This window comes from Hibiscus syriacus, unplaced genomic scaffold, assembly GCF_006381635.1.
Source record: "Hibiscus syriacus cultivar Baekdansim isolate YM2019G1 unplaced genomic scaffold, ASM638163v2 tig00003715_pilon, whole genome shotgun sequence".
NCBI classification, from domain to species: Eukaryota; Viridiplantae; Streptophyta; class Magnoliopsida; order Malvales; family Malvaceae; genus Hibiscus; species Hibiscus syriacus.
Genome location: NW_024061980.1, coordinates 864,388 through 887,981, shown reverse-complemented (window position 1 = coordinate 887,981; position 23,594 = coordinate 864,388). Strand labels below are relative to the sequence as shown.

General features: G+C 37.6%; 3 pseudogenes; all 3 read left to right on the top strand.

The window, feature by feature from the left end:
- Positions 1-3,986: 3,986 nt before the first annotated feature.
- Positions 3,987-7,064, top strand: LOC120180114 (annotated as a pseudogene).
- Positions 7,065-7,474: 410 nt separating this feature from the next.
- On the top strand, positions 7,475-10,390 carry LOC120180124 (annotated as a pseudogene).
- Positions 10,391-10,743: 353 nt separating this feature from the next.
- LOC120181037 lies at positions 10,744-23,411 on the top strand (annotated as a pseudogene).
- Positions 23,412-23,594: the final 183 nt, after the last annotated feature.

The following is a 23,594-nucleotide window of genomic DNA, read 5'->3' as shown; positions in this document are numbered from 1 at the left end:
ATTTATCAAAGATGATAGATTCTTTGATTTGAAGAAGACAGATATTGGGTTTCTATAATTGAAGAAATATTCAATTCACTCATCTGAAATCAAATAACTTAACATTCATGCATCACATTTTAGGTATTTACAAAAATAGGTGCATTTTCATTCATTTTCATCTATGTTGAATTTTTAACAGGAATTTCAAAGATTTTAGCAAAGATTTGAATTCATCAGATTGATGGATCATTCTTTTCCAGAGAAGGTTCATAATGAGAAGAACTCATCTGAAGAAGGAAGAAGAAGTTCATAATGAGAAGAACTTGTTCAACCTTTTGCTTGAATTCATCAAATTGATGGATCATTGTTTCCAGAGGAAGAGTTCATAATGAGAAGAACTCGTCATCTGAAGAAGGAAGAAAAAGTTCATAATGAGAAGAACTTGTTCAACCTTTTGTTTAATTCATCACTTGATGGATCATTCTTTTCCAGAGAAGGTTCATAATGAGAAGAACTCATCTGAAGAAGGAAGAAGAAGTTCATAATGAGAAGAACTTGTTCAACCTTTTGCTTGAATTCATCAAATTGATGGATCATTGTTTCCAGAGAAGGTTCATAATGAGAAGAACTCATCTGAAGAAGGAAGAAAAAGTTCATAATGAGAAGAACTTGTTCAACCTTTTGTTTAAATTCATCACTTGATGGATCATTCTTTTCCAGAGAAGGTTCATAATGAGAAGAACTCATCTGAAGAAGGAAGAAAAAGTTCATAATGAGAAGAACTTGTTCAACCTTTTGTTTAAATTCATCACTTGATGGATCATTCTTTTCCAGAGAAGGTTCATAATGAGAAGAACTCATCTGAAGAAGGAAGAAAAAGTTCATAATGAGAAGAACTTGTTCAACCTTTTGTTTAAATTCATCACTTGATGGATCATTCTTTTCCAGAGAAGGTTCATAATGAGAAGAACTCATCTGAAGAAGAAAGAAGAAGTTCATAATGAGAAGAACTTGTTCAACCTTTTGTTTAAATTCATCACTTGATGGATCATTCTTTTCCAGAGAAGGTTCATAATGAGAAGAACTCATCTGAAGAAGGAAGAAGAAGTTCATAATGAGAAGAACTTGTTCAACCTTTTGCTTGAATTCATCATTTGATGGATCAACATTACCAGGTAAAGTTCATAATGAGAAGAACTCATCTGAAGAAGGAAGAAAAAGTTCATAATGAGAAGAACTCATCAAGAGCCTATTCAACCTTTTGAATGACTCTATCACAAAAAGGAGGTCATCATCATCCCCAGCAGAAAGTTCATAATAAGAAGAACTTATTTGGAGAAAAAGAAGAATTTATTCAATATCTCCATAATGATCAAAGTAAAGTCAAATGGATAAAAAAATTTATTATCTTTTCATCTTTGCCCTATTCTTGTTAACACAAGAATGAGCAAAGAGGGGCAGCTGAAGATACTATTTTTTTATCCATATTATTATTATTATTATTAATATTATTATTATCATTATTAATATTATTATTATTATTATTATTAATATTATTATTATCATTGTTAATATTATTATTATTATTATTTTATTATTATTATTTTTATTATTAAATATATTAAATACATATAAATTACAAACCAATTACAATTAAACCGGCCCAGTTACAAACCAACTGAAACCGGTCCAAATCCAACCAGAAACCCTAAATATTTGGGTTTCCAGTTAGGGTTTCCTAACCCTAATCATCCTCAGCCGCCTCATCACAACCGTTGGATCTGGCACGATCCAACGGTCCACATGGTTCCAGAGAGAAACCCTAGGGTTTGATACCCTAGGGCCACGCGGCGCCGCCCCAGCTTCCATGCGGCTGCCGACAGTCTTCTCGCCGCTCCGCCGCTGCCACGTCCCAGCCGAAGACTCCAGAAGCTAGAACACCAGCCGGCCACGCCAAGGCTACGGGGTGAGTCACCACTGGTAGTCCGGTGACTCACCGAAGCCCCCTCTTCGGACCGGTCCGAGACGAACACCGGTGGTGGCTATAAAAGCCACCACCCACCTGAAAAAAAAAAAGAGAGAGAGACAGCAAGAAGAGACAGAGACTGAACCAAAAAGAAAAAAAAAGGAAAATAGAGAGATATAAAACTACCAACGATCCCAACAGAGCAAAAACAAAAAGAAGAAGAGAGGGGAGAAGCTTACCAAGGAAACCTTGACCGTCGCCGGAAACACTGAACATCGCCGGAGAACCGAAAAAACCGAAGGTATATTTGTAGATCTGCTCCGATTGGGAGTCATTTAACGGAAAAAAGTATCGGGACCGTCATTAGGACGGTCCGATCTACATTTAGATGTAAAAAAAAAATTTTCCGGCCACCGAAGACGGTGGCCGGCGGCGGTGGTTGACGGCGGATGAACGCCGGCTAACGGCTGCCGGACGACCGAACTTCTCTCAGTTTAGAGAGAAGACAGAGAATTCTTCTCTCTGTTTGAGAGAAAGAAAAGAAAAAAAAAAGGAAAGAAGAAATGAAATGGCTGGCCCTTCGGGCCAGCCGATTTGGACTTATATAGTCCTTCCCGAACGACGTCGTTTCGGGAAGGACTATGCGCGTAATTACAAAATAGTTAAATCCCTTCTGCAGTCCTTCATATTTGTAAACTTTACATTTTGTTCACTAAACTGAATTTATAAGAATTTTAATTCGGTCTTTGAATTTTAATTTTATTCATTTTAGTCTTTTTAATTAAAATAATATATTTAGGATAAATGACAGATTTAATCCCTTAATTTTAATAAATAATTTTTTAGTCCCTAGTTCATACTTTAATTTATTATTTAAAATTTGAATTTTAGATAATTTTATTTTGGTCATTAAATTATTAAATTAGAAAAAAAATATTTAATCCCTATAATTTCAATTAATTAGGAATTAGATTTAGTTTTATTTTATTCATAATTTAGTTATTTATTTTATATGTTTTCATTTTATTGCTTAAAATATATTGTTTTAGTGATATTTTTATTTTATTATACTGTTAAATATTTTTATATATATTCATAAATATACATATAAATATTTTTTTAATATTTGTTTTTTTTTAATATCGAAGAAAAGGACAGTCTTAATACAACTGGATGTCCTATTCTGATATTTTAAAATTAAAAAGTAAACAATATTATTTAAATTAATATTTATCAATATCAAAGAAAAGAGCTGTCTTAAGGCACCTAGAAGTTCTTTTCGGATATTTTTAATAAATAAATATTTTTTAATAGAATTATAAATTAAATATATTTTTGCATTTTAATAGAGACAATTTATAATTAAAAAGTACCAATTTTGGGTGTTGTAGGGGTGCTAATCCTTCCCTAAACGTAACCGACCACGAATCCCTTTTTATTATTAAAAAGAACGAATTTTTGGTTATAAAACGCAGATCAGTTCATCTTTTAAATATGGTTTTCTTAAAAACTATTTTAAAAGAAAATTTTTAGGTATTCGACCTACCTAATCCAAAAGGTCGATGGCGACTCACAAAATTATTCTCAAAATTATTTATTAACATCAATTTCCCTGCCAAATTATAATATTTCGTGCCCGGACGAAAACCGGTTACGACAGTATATATCATATGTTCCCATAATGTAATTTAAGTTGGATGAAGGAGGTCCACTCCTCCCATGCATCCTTTTGCTTTGTTTGTGTGGTTATTAGAGAAGTCTTAGTATGTGGCTGTGGCATTGTAATTTTGATATAAGTAATGTAAGCCGCGATTCATTAAACTTAAAACATTGTCCATTTGATTTTATCGAAAGGGTTATATTCTTTCTATTTCAAAAAAGAAAAGAAAAAAGGTTAGATTCGATGACCGACGAGTAATGCAATGCAACTAATTGGAATCGATTCCTTTTGTCAATTAAAATTAATTCAAAAGGGAGAGGGGTTCTCTCTTTTTTCCATGTTAATTTCTTACAGTGTGAAATCCAATGGCATTTCTTCCCGGCCAACACCCCAAGGCTTTACCTCAAACAATATTAAACAAATCAAAAGCAAATTTTGACGATCGAAAGTTGAAAACTTGACAACGAAAGAATCTTAAATTAAAATTTCAGTTTCATTCAATTCATCCACGACTATCACAGTTTATTCTAGTTTCTAAACAAGTGCAATAATCTTTGTCAAAACATATCTATCTGCTTCCATGTTTTGCTCCTTTGAAATCTGCATGTGAGAGAATAAAATCAAGCTTCCCGGAATCTCAAACAAAGAAGGGGGGAATTCGTTGAACGGATATGATATATAAGGAGTATCACCTGTCAAAACATCCATAACTTTCCAACAAAGTGGAAACCAGTGGAAACAACTCCAAAGTAAAAAAAAAGAAAAAAGATTGTCATCATCAGCGCTTGAAGTTTTTGTTATTTTGAACTGATTCAGTAAAAGGAGGGTTTCTCAAGGCTAGTTTTTGAATGGGCTACATGGGAGACTATAGTATGTGTATTTGTTTCCCCAAAAAATTCGGGGTCACTCAGGCAGGACCACCGGCTGATGTGAAGGATGTTTTCACGGCGTACGCCGCTGGAGGAGGGGGTTCCTGCATGACGGTGGAGCAGCTGAGGCGGTTCTTAGTGGAGGTTCAAGGTGATGTCAAAGCTTCAATGGAAGATGGTGAGAGGGTTGTGGAGGAAGTGCTTAGAAGGAGGCGTAACAGTGAAGAGTTTACAAAGCTGGGTTTAAGTCTTGAAGATTTTCACTTTTTCTTATACTCAGTGGATCTCAACCCTCCTCTCCTCAATCAGGTATAAACCCTTTTGCTGCTTATTTTCCTGGTGTTTTGTTTGGTTGCCTTGCCTGGAAAAAGTTAAACATCAGGTGTTTGTTTGGAAAGAAAATATAATGTTTTGACAGAGAACAAATTCCATTCAGGTTCATCAAGACATGACAGCTCCACTCTCCCACTACTTCATATACACGGGTCACAATTCATATTTGACTGGAAATCAAATCAGCAGTGACTGCAGCGATGTTCCAATCATAAAGGCTCTAAAGAGAGGTTTAAGAGTAGTGGAACTTGATTTATGGCCAAATTCTACAAAGGATGATGTTCTTGTTCTTCATGGATGGTAAGCATTTTACAGTTCAAAAACAGAACTTTGTCAATTAATTTCAGTTGTTTTGTTTTTTGAAATGTGTATTTGCGAAATGTAGGACTCTGACTACTCCAGTTGAGCTGATTAAATGTTTGAGATCCATTAAAGAGCATGCTTTTTCTGCATCTCCATACCCAGTGATCATTACTTTTGAAGATCACCTTACCCCAGATCTTCAGGCTAAAGTTGCTCAGGTCTATCATCGTTTTCTCTTTAGAATCCATAAATGTTTCCAGGAAAACTATACATTTTTCTAATGAATGCTACTTATATATCTGTAGATGGTGATGCAGACATTTGGGGACATGTTGTTTTATCCGGAGTCTGATTGTGTGAAAGAATTCCCTTCCCCAGAAGAACTGAAACATCGAATTGTCATATCGACTAAACCTCCGAAAGAATACCTTGAAGATAAGAGCTTATCAAACAGAAGAAGTAACTCTCAGAAAGACAAAGATTCCGATGAAGATACATGGGGGAGAATGTCACCAGACCTCACATATGATGATGATAAGGTCAGCCCAGAAAAGGGCAGAGACAAAGATTTTTTTTCCTCATATTTCTGCATAGATTTCTCATTTTAAATCCTTTGTGCCCTTATCTATTTGCAGAGTGACTGTGATACAAGTGAACAAAGTCAATGTGACGGCGACAACGAAGCCTGTGATCGGCTATTGCGGCCGTCGGAAGCACCGGCTTACAAGAGTCTAATCTCCATTCCAGCTGGAAAGCCCAAGGGAAAGCTGAGGAGAAACTAAAAGTTGAGAATGATAAAGTTATACGCCTAAGTTTGGGTGAACTGAAGTTCAAAAAGGCTATAGCCTACCATGGAACAGAAGTTGTAAGGTAAACAGCAATTGTGACAACTTCAATGCTATATTGTTAAGTGGTATGTTTCTAATCTAATCCTGGAAATCAATGGTGTTTTTAGGTTCACTCAAAAGAACATTTTGAGGGTATATCCCAAGGGTACTCGAGTTAACTCATCGAATTATAATCCCTTAATTGGTTGGATGCATGGAGCTCAAATGGTTGCATTAAACATGCAGGTCCGATATCGTGTTCCCGTTTTTTCGAAATAATCTGGTATTATTAGCAACGTTTCTTAAGCATGTTTCCATGAATTGATTGAAGGGATACGGAAAGCCTCTATGGTTGATGCATGGGATGTTTAGATCCAACGGAGGGTGTGGGTACGTGAAAAAGCCAGACTTTTGATGAATGTGGGTCCAAATGATCAGGTTTTTGATGCTAAAGCAAAGCTGCCAGTGAAGAAAATCTTAAAAGTGAGAACCAGTGGAGTTTTATAAGAACTAAATGATGAATCCTCACCACCATTATTGATGTCGTCTTTATTTCTCTAAAATGCCTTACCATGTTACTCATCAGGTAAAAATGTACATGGGAGATGGATGGCATTTAGATTTCAAAAAAAGGCACCTCAATCTCTGGTCTCCACCAGAATTCTATACTAGGGTAAGCATTACTTTTATTACAATCAATAATCCGATAACAAGAATTTTCCGACTAATTTCGGTCTTGAAACAGATTGGTATAGCAGGAGTTCCGGCAGATAAGATAATGAAGAAAACAAAGAAAAGAAAGGGCAATTGGACCCCGGTGTGGGATGAAGAGTTCACATTCCAACTGACAGTACCGGAAATAGCTTTACTTCGAGTCGAAGTTCATGAATATAACATGTCCGACAAAGATTATTTCGCTGGCCAATCATGTTTGCAGGTGTCCGAATTAAGAACGGGATTCAGAACTGTGCCTCTGTTTAGCCGCCAAGGAGAGCAGTACACTTCACTCAGGCTTCTACTACGCTTTGAGTTTGTCGACGTAGATATTTAGCCTTTACATAATGCAATACCTCCCTAAAATTTATCATATATGTTCATGCAAATGCAATATACAGTCATAACACATATACTAATCTTCTCAAGCAAAAACCCATCAAAATTTCATCTAAACTATGAAATATTATACAAACATATGACTGTTAAAATAATTTGAGTCAGAATTCGAAACCGAAATAATTGAATGTATCAGACTAAAGATTGATACAGTCGACCAAATCTGTCAAAACTAAAGTAGTAGTACTATATTGTATTACACTTTTTTTTTCTTTTAATTAATCTTTGAGATGTAGATGGTTGATCAAAGTTTTCCAGCTCAATAATCCAAAAATAATGGATTCTCCAATTAAAGAAGGCATGAGAAATTCTTTACCGTGCTTTGTTAGAGAATATAAAAATCTGGGTTTCAAGCAACTTTTTGCTTTAGCTATGAGTAAGATAAGCTGGTCCCCCACTTCATTCTTTGCTCTTTCTTTGACCCTATAAATTTTACAGTCTTGAATCCAAGGGCAAGCAATCTCTTCCCTTGGCATAAAGTAAAAAAACTGCAACGTGACTAATAAGCCATTAATTCCTAATGAATGAGCTGATGCATAATGGGATATGAACTGTTTCAGCTTCCTTACAGTGATTGCTTCAGAACATATTCTCACTTTATTAAAACGCCATTCCTGTCTTTCCATCTTCATACATATAATATATATAAACGCAGAAAACTAGTCTAGTGTGAAAGAGGAAGAAACAAGAAATTCATCATCAAAGCTGAGAATTTGATCCGTCTGAGAAGGGAGATGCAGAAGCAGAATTTCAAGGTGTGTTGGTGTTGGAGGAGAATATTCAAGACAAGGGTAGTCGAGCCACCTCGAGATGTGGCGAGTGTGTTCCATCTGTTCGCACCGAGCGGAACAATGACGGTGGATGATCTTCTCATATTTCTGATCCAACATCAAGGTGAAAAGGACGCTACCAAAGAGGACGCTCAGGCCATTTTGAATAGTCTCAAGCATCTCAATATCTTCCATAGGGGGGCCTCCATTTAGAAGCCTTCTTTAGATATCTCCTTGGTGACAATAACCTTGTTCATCCTCCATCTTCACAGGTAATTCTGGGTTTCTTTTCTTTTCTAATATGAGATGACATCCATACTTAGAACCCATAATTGAATTGACATCCTTGCCTTAGTTCATAATATAACCAGTTTCCATGTAATGCCTCAATTGAAGTATTTCAACATGGTTTTGATATAGGTGCACCACGACATGAATGCGCCATTGTCTCATTATTTCTTATTCACTGGCCATAACTCATACTTGACTGGGAACCAACTAAGCAGTTCCAGCAGCGTAGAACCTATTAAAGATGCTCTGCTTAGAGGAGTAAGAGTGATTGAATTGGACCTATGGCCAAATTCCAAGGGAACCGATGTCGAAGTTTGTCATGGCGGGTATGAATTTACTATGCCGTCTTTCTTTTTTCCCAGTAAAATCGGACTGTCCAAACTTTAGATTTTTTATTTCACAAAAACTTGCAGAACTCTCACGTCTCCTGTGGACCTCCAAAAATGTTTGCAAGCAATCAAGGAGAATGCATTTCATGCTTCAGAATATCCTGTTGTGATCACTTTTGAAGACCACTTGAATGAAAAACTTCAGAAAATGGTGGCTAAGGTGAGCTTAGACTGATGCTTTAACTATACTAAGCTTGAAACTTGCTTCTTTTTTGTTTTTTTTAATAATAATTTTGATATTCTTTAGATGGTCATAGACACTTTCGGAGAAACGCTCTACAGGACCGAAACAGAAAATATTGAGAAATTTCCTTCACCGGAATCATTGAAGAAAAGGATTCTGATTTCCACCAAACCCCCTAAAGAGTACCAAGGAAATACAGGAGAAGTTTCAGAAAGTGAGATGGGAAGAGTAAGAAATCAATGCCAAACTAGTAGCTATACATTATGTTTCAATGACCGAATTCTGAGAATAATTGCTTTGCCTATTTTTTATTTATGATTCGGAAGCGTCCATCAGATTTAGAGCATGTTCCGGATGAAGATGAGGAGAAGGCTGTGCCTCAATACAGACAACTAATTGCCATTCATGCAGGGAAGCTCAAAGGTGGTTTAGATAACTGGCTGAGTGATGATCCTAAGAAAGTACGACGGCTTAGCTTGAGTGAACAAGAGCTCGAAAATGCCACTAAAACTCATGGAACTAAGATTGTCCGGTATAGCAGTTACTCTATAGTTCATAAATAAACAGTATTTAGTTAACCGGTAGAGTGCACTTAAACACTGATGATAACCATTAACGTTTTAGTTATCAAATTTATTGCAATGTTCCTCTAGGTTTACTCAACGAAATTTGCTGAGGGTGTTTCCCAAAGGCACACGGGTCGACTCTTCGAATTACAATCCGTTTGTAGGATGGATGCATGGAGCACAAATGGTTGCATTTAACATGCAGGTAAAGTCCTTTTCATGTCCAATATATTGGCTTCATTTGAATTACTTCATATCTATTAATTTTGATTCTTTCGTCAGCCTCTTACATATAGGAGCTTGGAATAACTGTCATTCTCTACTCGAGCGATCTTTTGCATTGGTATTGTTCTTACCCTGGTTTCTCTTCTTACAGGGGCACGGGAAGCACCTGTGGATAATGCAAGGAATGTTTAAAGCCAATGGTGGATGCGGCTATGTGAAAAAGCCTGACTTTTTGTTGCAGAGGGGTCCAAATGATGAGGTTTTCGATCCTAGCGCGCCGCTGGACGTCAAGACTGTTATGAGGGTGGATCAATATTGCCCTACTTATCACTGCACCATGTGAATCTTCCTTTTGTTAATCTTCCATAGTTGAAATCTTGACGTTTTCCAATACAGGTGAAAGTAATCTTGGGGAAGGCTGGCATCAGGATTTCCACCACACCGCATTCGATCGCTATTCCCCGCCAGACTTCTATACAAGAGTAGGACAATTAAAATTCCATACGAAGCACGGATAATGAAGTACATTGCCGTTTTTGGTGACTAATTTATGTATTTGCAGATTGGAATTGCCGGTGTTCCGGCCGATAAGGATGTGAAGCAAACATCAACAATAGAAGATGAATGGTTACCTGTGTGGGAGGAAGAGTTCGAATTTCTAATTAGAGTTCCGGAATTAGCTGTACTTAGGATTCAAGTCCTGGAATATGACACCACAGGGAGACCTGATTTCGGAGGCCAAGCATGTTTCCCTGTACCAGAGTTGAGAACTGGGATTAGGAATGTTCCATTATTCGACAAGAAGGGGAATAAATACAAGCATGTAAGGCTTCTACTGAGCATTAAATTTGAACGTCCTTATGATCTCTAATGATTTGCTTGATGTTTGTAACGGATTATCATACTTAAATAATGGTCAGTGTTTTATTTATAAATCCAAGTCGAAAATCTTACGAGCTATATGTGTTTCTCATTCAAATCATACGTCGTGTGAACTGCAAGACACATTGCATGTAATATATTAATCTTTACGCAACGTAGTACATAATCTGAGATTGACCTTACCTGCCCTTTATTGTGCAACTACATGGTTCATACGCATATGGGTGTGTTTAGAAAACTAATGTTATATTGTTAGGACAGAAAACTATCACAGCATCTAACTAACACCATGTTTTGTACCAAACAATATTGAAAGACTCGCAAAGTTGACCAAGAAATGAGGAAGCAACAGACTGATAAAAACTTCACCATCCACAGTGGCAATGCCTGGATTTTTGCTGTTACAGAAACAGTGGTATATAAATATCAGCTTATGACTTGCCTTTTTATTTACTGGGAGAAGACGACAGTAAAATCAACAGAAAGTTGAGATTTTCCCCATCATTTTCATCAGTGAAAACCGAGATGCCTGTGTTGGAGGAGAATATTCAAGACTAGGGTCGTTGAGCCACCCGTTGATGTGAAGGATGTGTTTTACAGTTTCTCACCAAGTGGAATGATGACCGTTGATGACCTGCTGAGGTTCCTGATCCAACATCAAGGTCAAAAGAAGGCTACCATGAGGGATGCTCAAGCCATTTACGATACTCTCAAGCACCTTAGTATCTTCCAGAGGAGGGAGCTCCATTTAGATGCCTTCTTTAGGTATCTCCTCGGTGATCTTAACCTTGCTCACCCTCCACCTTCAAAGGTAAACTAATTCTGGCTTCTTTTTTTCTGGGTTGTAGTCTGATTGTTTTAATGAATTTAGAGTCCAATATTATGGAAAGCTTGGTTCTGCCTCTGTTATTTAGGCGCACCATGATATGAATGCTCCCCTGTCGCATTATTTCTTATTCACTGGCCATAACTCATACTTGACCGGAAATCAGTTCAGCAGTAAGAGCAGTGGAACCGATAAAAGATGCTCTCCTCAGAGGTGAAAGAGTAATTGAATTGGATTTGTGGCCAAGTTACAAGGGAAACGATGTGAAAGTTTGTCATGGAAGGTAAAACAAACCCTTTTTTCCTTTCATGAATTGATCAGTTTTTATATATATAAAACTGATTAAAACCATGTGAAGTTGATGGATTGATTGAAACTTGCAGGACCCTGACTTCTTCTGTGTGGCTCCAAAAAATGTTTGCAAGATGTTGGGAAATAAACAGAGTACGAGTAATTATCTTATAATCAGATTAGTGAGAATACGAAATAAAAGCGGAAAAATAATACCCGAAATTGATAACGAAGTTCTGCCAATTTTACTTACGTCTCCGGACTGCTGTAGATCATTTACTAAAAGATAACATTTACAGGTGTTTACAAAACACACACTACTCACAAGAAAGCTCTCTAGTAATGGAAGAAAGAAATGATTTGAAATTTTGGGATGATTTTGAAGTTAAATGGGCTAGAGTATTTATAGTTGAGCTTTAGGGACTAATCTTATAAATATCCTAAAAAATGCAATGACTAAAATTGTAATATTCCCATTTCCATTTCAACAATAGTTGCCCATTTATTGCATTTGAATTTCTAGAATTTCGGTGGCCTTATTTTGCTGAAAAATGAAGCCCCTTTCTTTGACTTTTCTCCAACAATCTCCCACTTGAAGACTGATTTTAATCTGTCTTCACACCTCGATCAATGCAGCAGCATTTCTGGTCTTGTTACTCTAGCATGCCAACTGAAGCTGAACACAACTTCAGTTTGTCCGTAGTCACCGTCTTTGTTAACATGTTTGCCGGATTTTGAGCTCTACTAATCTTTTCAAGTTTCAAAATCCCATCTTCCAGAAGAGACTTGATAAAATGATATCGCAATTGTATGTGCTTCGTTCTGGAATGAAAAGACAGATTTTTTGCTAGATGGATAACACTTTGACTGTCGCAATACAAGACATTGTTTTCTTGTTTCTTGCCTAACTCTTCCAAGAAACTTTGAAGCTAAACCATCTTCTTGCTGACTTCCGTAACAACGACATATTCTGCTTCAGTTGTGGAGAGAGGAACTATCTTCTGTAGTTGAGAAACCCAACTCACTGCAGTACCTCCCAGAGTATAGACATACCCTGTAGTGCTCCTTCTGATGTTAACATTTCTGGCTAAGTCAGCATCTACATAGCCTGTCAGTATCGTATCTCCACCTTTAAAACAAAGTGCTTTGTTTGTAGTACCTCGCAGATATTTGAGGATCCATTTGACAGCTTCCCAGTGTACCTTGCCTGGATTATTCATGTACCTACTAGCAGCTCCCACTGTATGAGCAATATCTGGTCTGGTACAAACCATGACATACATCAGACTTCCAATTGTTGAGGCATATGGCACCTTCACCACGTTCTTCCTCCTTCTTTGGTGACTATTCTTTGGAGAGTTTAAAATGAACACCTAAAGGTGTACTTACTGGTTTAGCATCTTGCATGTTGAACCTGGAGAGTACTTTGTTGATGTAGTCAGCCTGTGATAACATTAAAGTCCTCGAATTTGTGTCTCTCTTGATCCTCATCCCAAGAATCTGCTTTGCAGCGCCCAGATCTTTCATAGCAAACTGCTTCGACAATTTTTGCTTCAAGTTTATAATCTCTTGCATGTCTGAGCCTGCAACGAGCATGTCATCAACTTACAACAATAAAATAATGAAGATGTTGTCGAACCTCTTGATGTAGCAACAATGATCTGCTTGACATCTGGTAAAACCACTGCTACTCATGAAACTATCGAACTTCTTGTACCACTGTCTAGGAGCTTGTTTTAAACTATACAAGCTCTTCTTCAACCTGCATACTAGGTTTTTCTTGCTTGCCTTTATGAAGCCTTCTGACTGCCTCATATAGATTTCTTCCTCCAAATCACCATGAAGGAAAGTTGTCTTTACATCTATCTGCTCAAGATATAAATTTTTTGCAGCTACAATTTTCAACACTAGTCTGATTGTAGACAATTTTATAACTTGAGAGAAAATTTCATTATAGTCAATACCTTTCTTTTACTGAAAACCTTTGACAACCAATCTTGCTTTGTAGCGTTTGCTCCCATCGTGCTCTTCTTTGATCCTGTAGATCCACTTGTTATGGAGCGCTTTCTTGCCTGGTGGTAATCAACTAATTACCACGTCTGATTTGACATAAGCGAGTCCATTTCATCTTTCATGGAAGACTCCCACTTAACTGAATCCTCCACCTGCATTGCTTCATCATAGCACTCTGGTTCACCATTGTCAGTCAGCAACAAGTAGTGCAAAGAAGGCGAATAAAGCTGGGTTGGTTTAGGAATTCTGGAGGAGCGTCTTAGTTCCGATGTGCCTGGTTCTTCTTGAATTGCTTCAGGACTGATCTGAACATCATTTCTAGAAATCTCCTTGAACTCAGCAAATTCCTTTGTTTCAGCTTTGGTATTGGAGCTGCTTGATTCTACAGTTGACATGTCTTTGTACATCACATTCTCATTGAAAATGACATCTTTTCTTATGATGATCTTCCGATTTTCGTAGTCCCAAACCCGGTAGCCGAACTCATCACCGCCATAACCAACAAAGGCACATTTGTTGGACTTAGCATCAAGTTTACTTCTTTCAGAAGAGTCTATGTGTACATAAGAAATACAACCAAACACTCTTAAGTGTGAAAGGTTTATTTCTTTCTTTCTCCAAATTTCCTCTGGTATTCTGCCATCCAAAGGAAATGAGGGCTCACAGTTGATCAGGTAAGCTGCAGTGTTGATAGCTTCAGCCCATAGAAATTTGGGTAATCTGCCATCCAAAGGAACTGAGGGCCCACGGTTGTCATGTGAACTGTTGTCTCCATCTTGATCCCATTGTTTGCGCAAAAATCTTTGAATCTCCTATTTCTGTACTCTCCTCCATTGTCAGATCTCAACCGCTTGACTTTCAGACCAGTCTCATTTTCCACCATGGCCTTCCATTTTCTGAAGGTATCAAAGACTTCTGATTTCTTCTTCAGAAAATAAACCCACACTTTCCTTGTAGAATCATCGATGAAGGTGACATAATATAATGAGCCTGCAAGAGATAGAACTGGAGATGGTCCCCACACATCAGTATGAACCAACTCTAACTTTTCAGCCTTGGGTGTCTTACCAATCTTTGCAAAGCTGACTTTCTTTTGTTTGCCAAAGATGCAATCCTCGCATAGTCCGACATCTATATTCTTTAGATCCGACAGCTTCCCTTTTGACAAAAGTGTCTTCATCCCTTTCTCGCTCATATGACCAAGCCTTTGGTGCCATAGGTTTGATTTTTCATCAGCATCTGATGCAGTAATGATATTCTCTAAGTTTAAGTTTACATAGAGAGTACCAGTCTTCTTACCACGAGCAATGACGAGTACTCCTTTGGTAATCTTCCATTCACAGCCTGAAAAGGTTGTGCTATATCCTTCTCCATCAAGTTGTCCCACAGAAATCAAAATTCTTTTGAGGCCAGGAATATGTCTCACTCCTTTCAGCGTCCAGGTGGTTTGGTTTGGCAGCTTTAATCGAATATCTCCTTTTTCGACGATTTTTAAGGTTTCATCATCAGCTAGATGAACCTTTCCAAAATCACCACTAACATAGTTCTTCATGATTTCTCGGCATGGGGTGGAGTGAAAAGATGCCCCTGAATCCAAGATCCATGATTCAATCGGACTGTTGACGCTTAAAATCATGGCATCACATGTCTCCTCTATCATGTTGGCTTCCTGTGCGCTGGTATCTTTCTTCAGTGCTCTGCAATCTCTTTTAAAGTGACCATTCTTGCCACAATTATAATAGGTAAAATATTTCTTTCCCGTTCTTGATTTTCCTCTTCTGGATTTGGATCTGCCACGATTTGAATTTCTCTTTGAAGTTCTCCCTCTGGACTCCGTGTGTAAGGATGAGGAGGTTGATGCTTCATCCGATTCTCTCTGTCAAATTTTTTCGCTCAGTACCAGATCCCGAACATCGTCGAATTTCAATTTACTATTTCCTGACGAGCTGCTAACTGCTGTAACAGTAGCATTCCAACTGTCTAGTAGAGATGATAAGAGAATTAAAGCTCGAACTTCATCATCAAATTCAATTTCGACGGAACTCAACTGGGTTGTGATTGTGTTGAGCTCATTTAGGTGTTGAGCCACTGATGCCCATTCCGCCATCAGCAAATTGAATAATCATCTCATCAAGTGTACTTTGTTTGAGGCCGATGGCTTCTTATACATACTAGAGAGATCCGCCATAAGACCTGCCGTGGTCTTTTCCTTTGCTATGTTGAAAGCAACATTGCGGGACAACGTCAGTCGAATAACTCCGATGGCTTGTCTGACGAGAAGAGTCCAGTCTTCATTTTTCATGCCCTCTGGTTGCTTTCCTGAGAGAGGTTAATATAGATTTTTCTGATACAGAAAATCCTCAATATGTATCTTCCAAAATCCAAAGTCCGCACCATCGAACTTCTCAATTTTCACATTCCCTTCGTCTGTAGCCATCGCTCCCACTCGAATCTGGCTTCTTTGGATCGTTTCTGACAATTTCCGCGAACCGCCGTGTATTAGAACACCTCCGTCGATAAATTCGTATCGCCGACAAAATTTTTACTATTCACAAAATTCACTATTCACAAAATTCACTATTTATGTGAATAGTAATGAATAGTAACCTCACAAAAAAATTAACAAAATTCACAACCAAAAGCTCTAATTACCAGTTATTGGGAAATAAACAGAGTACGGGTAATTTCCTTATAACCAGATTAGTGAGAATACGAAATAAAATGGGAAAAATAATACCCGAAATTGATAACGGAGTTCAACCAATTTTGCTTACGTCTCCGGACTACTGCAAATCTTTTACTAAGAAAGAAAATTTATAGGTGTTTACAAAACACTTACTACTCACAAGAAAGCTCTCTAGTAATGGGAGAAAGAAATGATTTGAGATTTTGGGATGATTTTGAAGCTAAATGGGCTAGGGTATTTATAGTTGAGCCTTAGGGATTAATCTTGTAAATACCCTAAAAATGGAATGACTAAAATTATAATATTCCCATTTCCATTTCAACAATAGCTGCCCATTTATTTCACCAAATTTCTAGAATTTCGGTGGCCTTATTTTGCTGAAAAATGCAGCCCCTTTCTTTGACTTTTCTCCAACACAAGCAATTAAGGAGAATGCATTTAAAGCTTCAGAGTATCCAGTAGTAATCACTTTTGAAAACCACTTGAATCCAAATCTCCAAAAAAAAGTGGCTAAGGTGAGCTTATAATGGTAGTTTCGGTATGGAAATTTTTACTAATGGCAACCTTGAAATGTTCTTTTTATCTTAAAACGTGATTTTCTTTAGATGGTCACGGAAACTTTCGGAGAAATGCTTTACACTAACGAAAAGGAAAACTTAGAGCAATTTCTTTCCCCAGAATTATTGAAGAAAAGGGTTTTGATTTCAACCAAACCCCCAAAGGTGTTCCAAAACACCGAAGGGGAAGAAGTTTCAGAAAATGGAAGTGTAACACATACAAATGAACGTCAAAGTAATAGCCAGGTGCCTTAGAGTTCCTTGTATATATTAAACTTCATTAATGTGACATTGAGACTAACCTCTTACTTAATTGTCATTTATGATCTGTTAGTGGAATCTACCGAAAGATGGAGAACATATTTCGGATGAAGATAAGGAGAAAGTTGTGCTTGAATACAGATACATAATTGCCATACATACAGGGAAGCTGAAAGGTGGATTAGAGAATTGGCTAAGTGATGATCCTAACAAAGTTAGGCGACTCAGCTTGAGTGAGCAAGAGCTTGAAAATGCTGTAAAAACACATGGAACCAAAATTTTCTAGTATGTATAGCAGCCGTTGTTTAAGTACTAATGATAAACAATGAGATTTTAGTTATCAAATTCATGGCATTCTTTCTAAAGGTTTACTCAAAGGAATTTGCTAAGAGTGTATCCCAAAGGCGCACACGTGGACTCTTCTAATTATAATACCATTGACGGATGGATGCACGGAGCTCAAATGGTTGCATTTAATATGCAAGTAAGACAATTCCAGGGCCAACTGAGACTCTTCTAAGGAATTCTTCTCAACACAAGAACTTTTTCTGTAAATGCTTGCAGGAATAACTGTCATTCTCTACTCAAGCAATGTTTAATGTTTGAACTGTTCTTACCCTGGTTTCTCTTCTTACAGGGAAATGGGAAGCACCTATAGATGATGCAAGGAATGTTTAAAGCCAATGGCGGATGCGGCTATATGAAAAAGCCCGATTTTTTGCTGCAGATGTTGGGAAATAAACCGAGTAATGTGTAATTTCCCTATAACCAGATTAGTGAGAATGTGAAATAAAAGCGGAAAAATAATACCCGAAATTGATAACGGAGTTCAGCCAATTTGCTTACGTCTCTGGACTGATGCAGATCTGTTACTAAGAGAGAAAACTTACAGGTGTTTACAAAACACTCACTACTCACAAGAAAACTCTCTAGTATTGGGAGAAAGAAATGATTTGGGATATTGGGATGCTTTTGAAGCTAAATGAACTAGGGTATTTATAGTTGAAGCTTAAGGACTTAATCTTGTAAATACCCTAAAGTCTAGGGATTAATTGTGATTATCCCATTATCATTTTTCAACAAACATCTACCAAACGTTGAAAAACTATTTTTCAAATAAACATTTACCAAACTTTGAAAACCATTTAAAAAAAACATTTACCAAACTTTGAAAATCATTTTTTCAAAGTTGGTTGCCAAACTTTGAACTTAACTTTTAACAATACTTTCAACAATCTCCCACTTGAAGACTGATTTTAATTTGTCTTCACACCTCGATCAATGCAACAACATTTCTGGTCCTGTTATTCTAGTATGCCAACTGAAGTTGAACACAACTTCAATTTTTCCGTAGTCACCGTCTTTGTCAACATGTCTGCCGGATTTTGAGCTCCGCTAATCTTTTCAAGTTTCAAAATCCCATCTTCCAGAAGAGACCGAACAAAATGATATCGCAATTGTATGTGCTTCGTCCTGGAATGAAAAGACGAATTCTTTGCTAGATGGATAGCACTTTGACTGTCGTAGTACAAGACATTGTTTTCTTGTTTCTTGCCTAACTCTTCCAAGAAATTTTGGAGCCACACCATCTCCTTGCTAGCTTCCGTAACAGCGACATATTATGCTTCAGTTGTGGAGAGAGCAACTATCTTTTGTAGTTGAGAAACCCAACTCACTGCAGTTTCTCCTAGAGTATAGACATACCCTGTAGTGTTTCTTCTGATGTCAACATTTTCGGCTAAGTCAGCATCTACATAGCCTGTCAGTATCACATCTCCACATTTGAAACAAAGTGCTTTGTTTGTGGTACCCCGCAGATATCTGAGGATCCATTTGACTGCTTCCCAGTGTACCTTGCCCGGATTATTCATGTACCTTCTAACAGCTCCCACTGCATGAGCAATATCTGGTCTAGTACAAACCATGGCATACATCAGACTTCCAATTGTTGAGGCATACGACACCTTCACCATGTGTGCACGTTCTTCCTCTATCTTTGGTGATTGTTCTTTGGAGAGTCTGAAATGAACACCTAAAGGTGTACTTACTGGTTTAGCATCTTGCATGTTGAACCTGGAGAGTACTTTGTTGATGTACTCAGCCTGTGATAACATCAAAGTCCCCGACTTTGTGTCTCTCTTGATCCTCATCCCAAGAATCTGTTTTGCAGTGCCCAGATCCTTCATAGCAAACTGCTTCGACAATTCTTGCTTCAAGTGTATAATCTCTTGCATGTCTGAGCTTGCAACGAGCATGTCATCAACGTACAATAATAAAATAATGAAGCTGTTGTCGAACCTCTTGATGTGGTAACAATGATCTGCTTGGCATTTGGTAAAACCACTCCTTCTAATGAAGTTATCAAACTTCTTGTACCACTGTCTAGGAGCTTGTTTTAAACCATACAAGCTCTTCTTCAACCTGCATACCAGGTTTTTCTTGCCTGCCTTTATGAAGCCTTCTGGCTGTCTCATATAGATTTCTTCCTCCAAATCACCATGAAGGAAAGCTGTCTTTACATCTAACTGCTCAAGATGTAAATTCTCTGCATCTATAATTTTCAACACCAGTCTGATTGTAGACAGTTTCACGACTGGAGAGAAAATTTCATTATAGTCAATACCTTCTTTTTGCTGAAAACCTTTGACAACCAATCTTACTTTGTAGCGTTTGCTCCAATCGTGCTCTTCTTTGATCCTGTAAATCCACTTGTTATGGAGCGCTTTCTTGTCTGGTGGTAATTCAGCAAATTCCCACGTCTGATTAGACATAAGCGAGTCCATCTCATCTTTCATGGAAAACTCCCACTTGACTGAATCCTCCACCTGCATTGCTTCATCATAGCACTCTGGTTCACCATTGTCAGCCAGCAACAAGTAGTGCAAAGAAGGCGAATAAAGCTAGGTTGGTTTAGGAATTCTGGAGGAGCGTCTTAGTTCCGATGTGCCTAGTTCTTCTTGAACTGCTTCAGGACTGATTTGAACATCATTTCCAGATGTCTCCTTGAACTCAGCAAATTCCTTTGTTTCAGCTTTGGTATTGGAGCTGCTTGATTCTACAGTTGACCTGTCTTTGTACATCATATTCTCATTGAAAATGACATCTCTGCTTCTGAAGATCTTCCGATTGTTGTAGTCCCAAAACCAGTAACCAAACTCATCACCACCATAACCAACAAAGACACATTTGTTGGACTTGGCGTCAAGTTTACATCTTTCAGCAGAATTTATGTGTACATAAGAAATATAACCAAACACTCTTAACTGTGAAAGGTTTATTTCTTTCTTTCTCCAAGCTTCCTCTGGTATTCCACCATCCAAGGGAACTGAGGGCCCACGATTGATCAAGTAAGCTGCAGTGTTGATAGCTTCAGCCCATACAAATTTGGGCAATCCGGCATGTATCCTCATGCTTCTGGCACGTTCATTCAGAGTTCTGTTCATGCGCTCTGCTACGCCATTCTACTGCGGTGTCATGGGAATTATTGTCTCCATCTTGATCCCATTGTTTGCGCAGAAATCTCTGAATCTTCTATTTCTATAATCTCTTCCATTGTCAGACATCAACTGCTTGACTTTCAGACCAGTCTCATTTTCCACCATGGCCTTCCATTTTCTGAAGGTATCAAAGACTTCTGATTTCTTCTTCAGAAAATAAACCCACACCTTCCTTGTAGAATCATCGATGAAAGTGACATAATATAATGAGCCTGCAAGAGATGGAACTGGAGATGGTCCCCATACGTCAGTATGAACCAACTATAACTTTTCTGTCTTGGGTGTCTTGCCAATCTTTGCAAAGCTGACTTTCTTTTGTTTGCCAAAGATGCAATCCTCGCATAGTCCGACATCTACACTCTTTAGATCCGACAGCTTCCCTTTTGACAAAAATGTCTTCATCCCTTTCTCGCTCATATGGTCAAGCCTTTGGTGCCATAGGTTTGATTTTCCATCAGCATATGCTACTGTAATGATATTCTCTAAATTTGAGGTTACATAGAGAGTACCAGTCTTCTTACCACGAGCAATAACAAGTGCTCATTTGGTAATCTTCCATTCACAGCCTGAAAAGGTTGTATTATATCCTTATCCATCAAGCTGTCCTAAAGAAATCAAATTTCTTTTTAGATCAGGAATATGTCTCACACCTTTCAGCGTCTAGGTGGTCTGGTTTGGCAATTTTAATCGGATGTCTCTTTTTCCGACAATCTTTAAGGTTTCATCATCAGCTAGATGAACCTTCCCAAAATCACCACTGACATAGTTCTTCATGATTTCTCGGCATGGGGTGGAATGGAAAGATCCCCCTGAATCCAAGATCCATGATTCAATCGGACTGTTTACGCTTAGAATCATGGCATCACCTATCTCCTCTGTCACATTGGTCGATTCCTGTGCACCAGTATTTTTCTTCGGTGCTCGACAATCTCTTTTAAAGTGACCATTCTTGTTGCAGTTATAACAGGTAAAATCTTTCTTTCCCGTTCTGGATTTGGATCAGCCACAATTTGAATTTCTTTCTGAAGTTTTCCCTCTGGACTCTGTGTGCAAGGCTGAGGAGGTTGATGCTTCACCCGATTCTCTTCGTCGAATTTCTTCACTCAATACCAGATCCCGAACATCGTCGAATTTTAATTTACTGTTTCTCGACGAGCTACTAACTTTTGTAACAGTAGCATTCCAATTGTCTGGTAGAGATGATAAGAGAATTAAAGCTCGAACTTCATCATCAAATTCAATTTCCACGGAACTCAACTGGGTTATGATTGTGTTGAGTTCATTTAGGTGTTGAGTCACCGATGCCCCTTCCGCCATCCGCAAATTAAATAATCGCCTCATCAAATGAACTTTGTTTGAGGTTGATGGCTTCTCATACATACTGAAAAGAGCCGCCATTAGACCCTCCGTAGTATTTTCCTTTGCTATGTTGAAAGCAACATTTCGAGACAACGTCAGTCGGATAACTCCGAGGGCTTGTCTGTCGAGAAGAGCCCATTTTTCATTATTCATGCCCTCTAGTTGCTTTCCTGAGAGATATTGATATAGATATTTCTGGTACAAAAAATATTCAATCTGCATCTTCTAAAAGCTAAAGTCCGCACCATCAAACTTTTCAATTTTCACCTTCTCTTCGTCTGCAGTCATTGCTTCCACTCGAATCCGTCGACAAATTCGTATCACCGACATTTATTTTTACTATTCACGAAATTTACTATTCATGTGAATAGTAATAAATAGTAACCTCGCAAAAAATTGACAAAATTCACAACCAAAAGCTATGATTACCAGTTGTTGGGAAATAAACCGAATAACGAGTAATTTCCCTATAACCAGATTAGTGAGAATGTGAAATAAAAGCGGAAAAATAATACCCGAAATTGATAACGGAGTTCAGCCAATTTGCTTACGTCTTCGGACTGCTGCAGATCTGTTACTAAGAGAGAAAACTTACAGGTGTTTACAAAACACTCACTACTCACAAGAAAACTCTCTAGTATTAGGAGAAAGAAATGATTTGGGATATTGGGATGCTTTTGAAGCTAAATGAATTAGGGTATTTATAGTTGAAGCTTAAGGACTTAATCTTGTAAATACTCTAAAGTCTAGGGATTAATTGTGATTATCCCATTATCATTTTTCAACAAACATCTACAAAACGTTGAAAAATTATTTTTCAAAGAAACATTTACCAAACTTTGAAAACCATTTTAAAAAAAATATTTACCAAACTTTGAAAATCATTTTTTCAAAGTTGGTTGCCAAACTTTGAACTTAACTTTTAACAATACTTTCAACAGCAGAGGGGTCCAAATGTTCCAAATGATGAAGTTTTTGATCCTAGTGTAGACAATTTTGAAGGTGGATGAATATATCCCCAATAATAACTGCATTATCCAGTTCCTTCACTTTATTAGCCCTCCATAGTTGCCTTGACGTTTTTCTATACAGGTAAAAGTTATCCTTGGGGAAGGTTGGCATCGGGATTTCCACCACACTGCATTCGATTTCTTTTCGCCACCAGACTTCAAGATAAGAGTGAGACGATTAAAATTTGGTATGAAATATACTGATAATGAAGTGCATATGCTGTTTTTGCTTCCTCATTTATCCATCTGCAGATCGGAATTGCTGGTGTTCCTGCTGATAAGGTTGTAAAGGACACAGCAACAATAGACGATGATTGGTTACCTGTATGGAATGAGGAGTTCAAATTCCAATTAAGAGTTCCAGAATTAGTTGTGCTTTGGATTAAAATTCTCGAGTCTGATCCAGGGAGTTCTGATTTCGGAGGACAAGCATGTTTGCCTGTATCGGAGTTGAGAACCGGGATTAGGGCAGTTCCATTACATGACAAAAAGGGAATAAATACAACCATGTAAGGCTTCTATTGAGCATCAAATTTGAGGTTCCTTTATGATATCTCACATCTCCTATTTCGTTCATGTTGTAATTAAAGTGTTCATTAACATGTGACCACTGATCTCAATAACCTTTAGCTTCGACATAGAACAACACATTTTTCCACTTCCAATCTTTTATTTACATTTAAAAAATCAATAAAAAGAGTGAACTCAGCATTTAATCCAACTATTTCATGTAA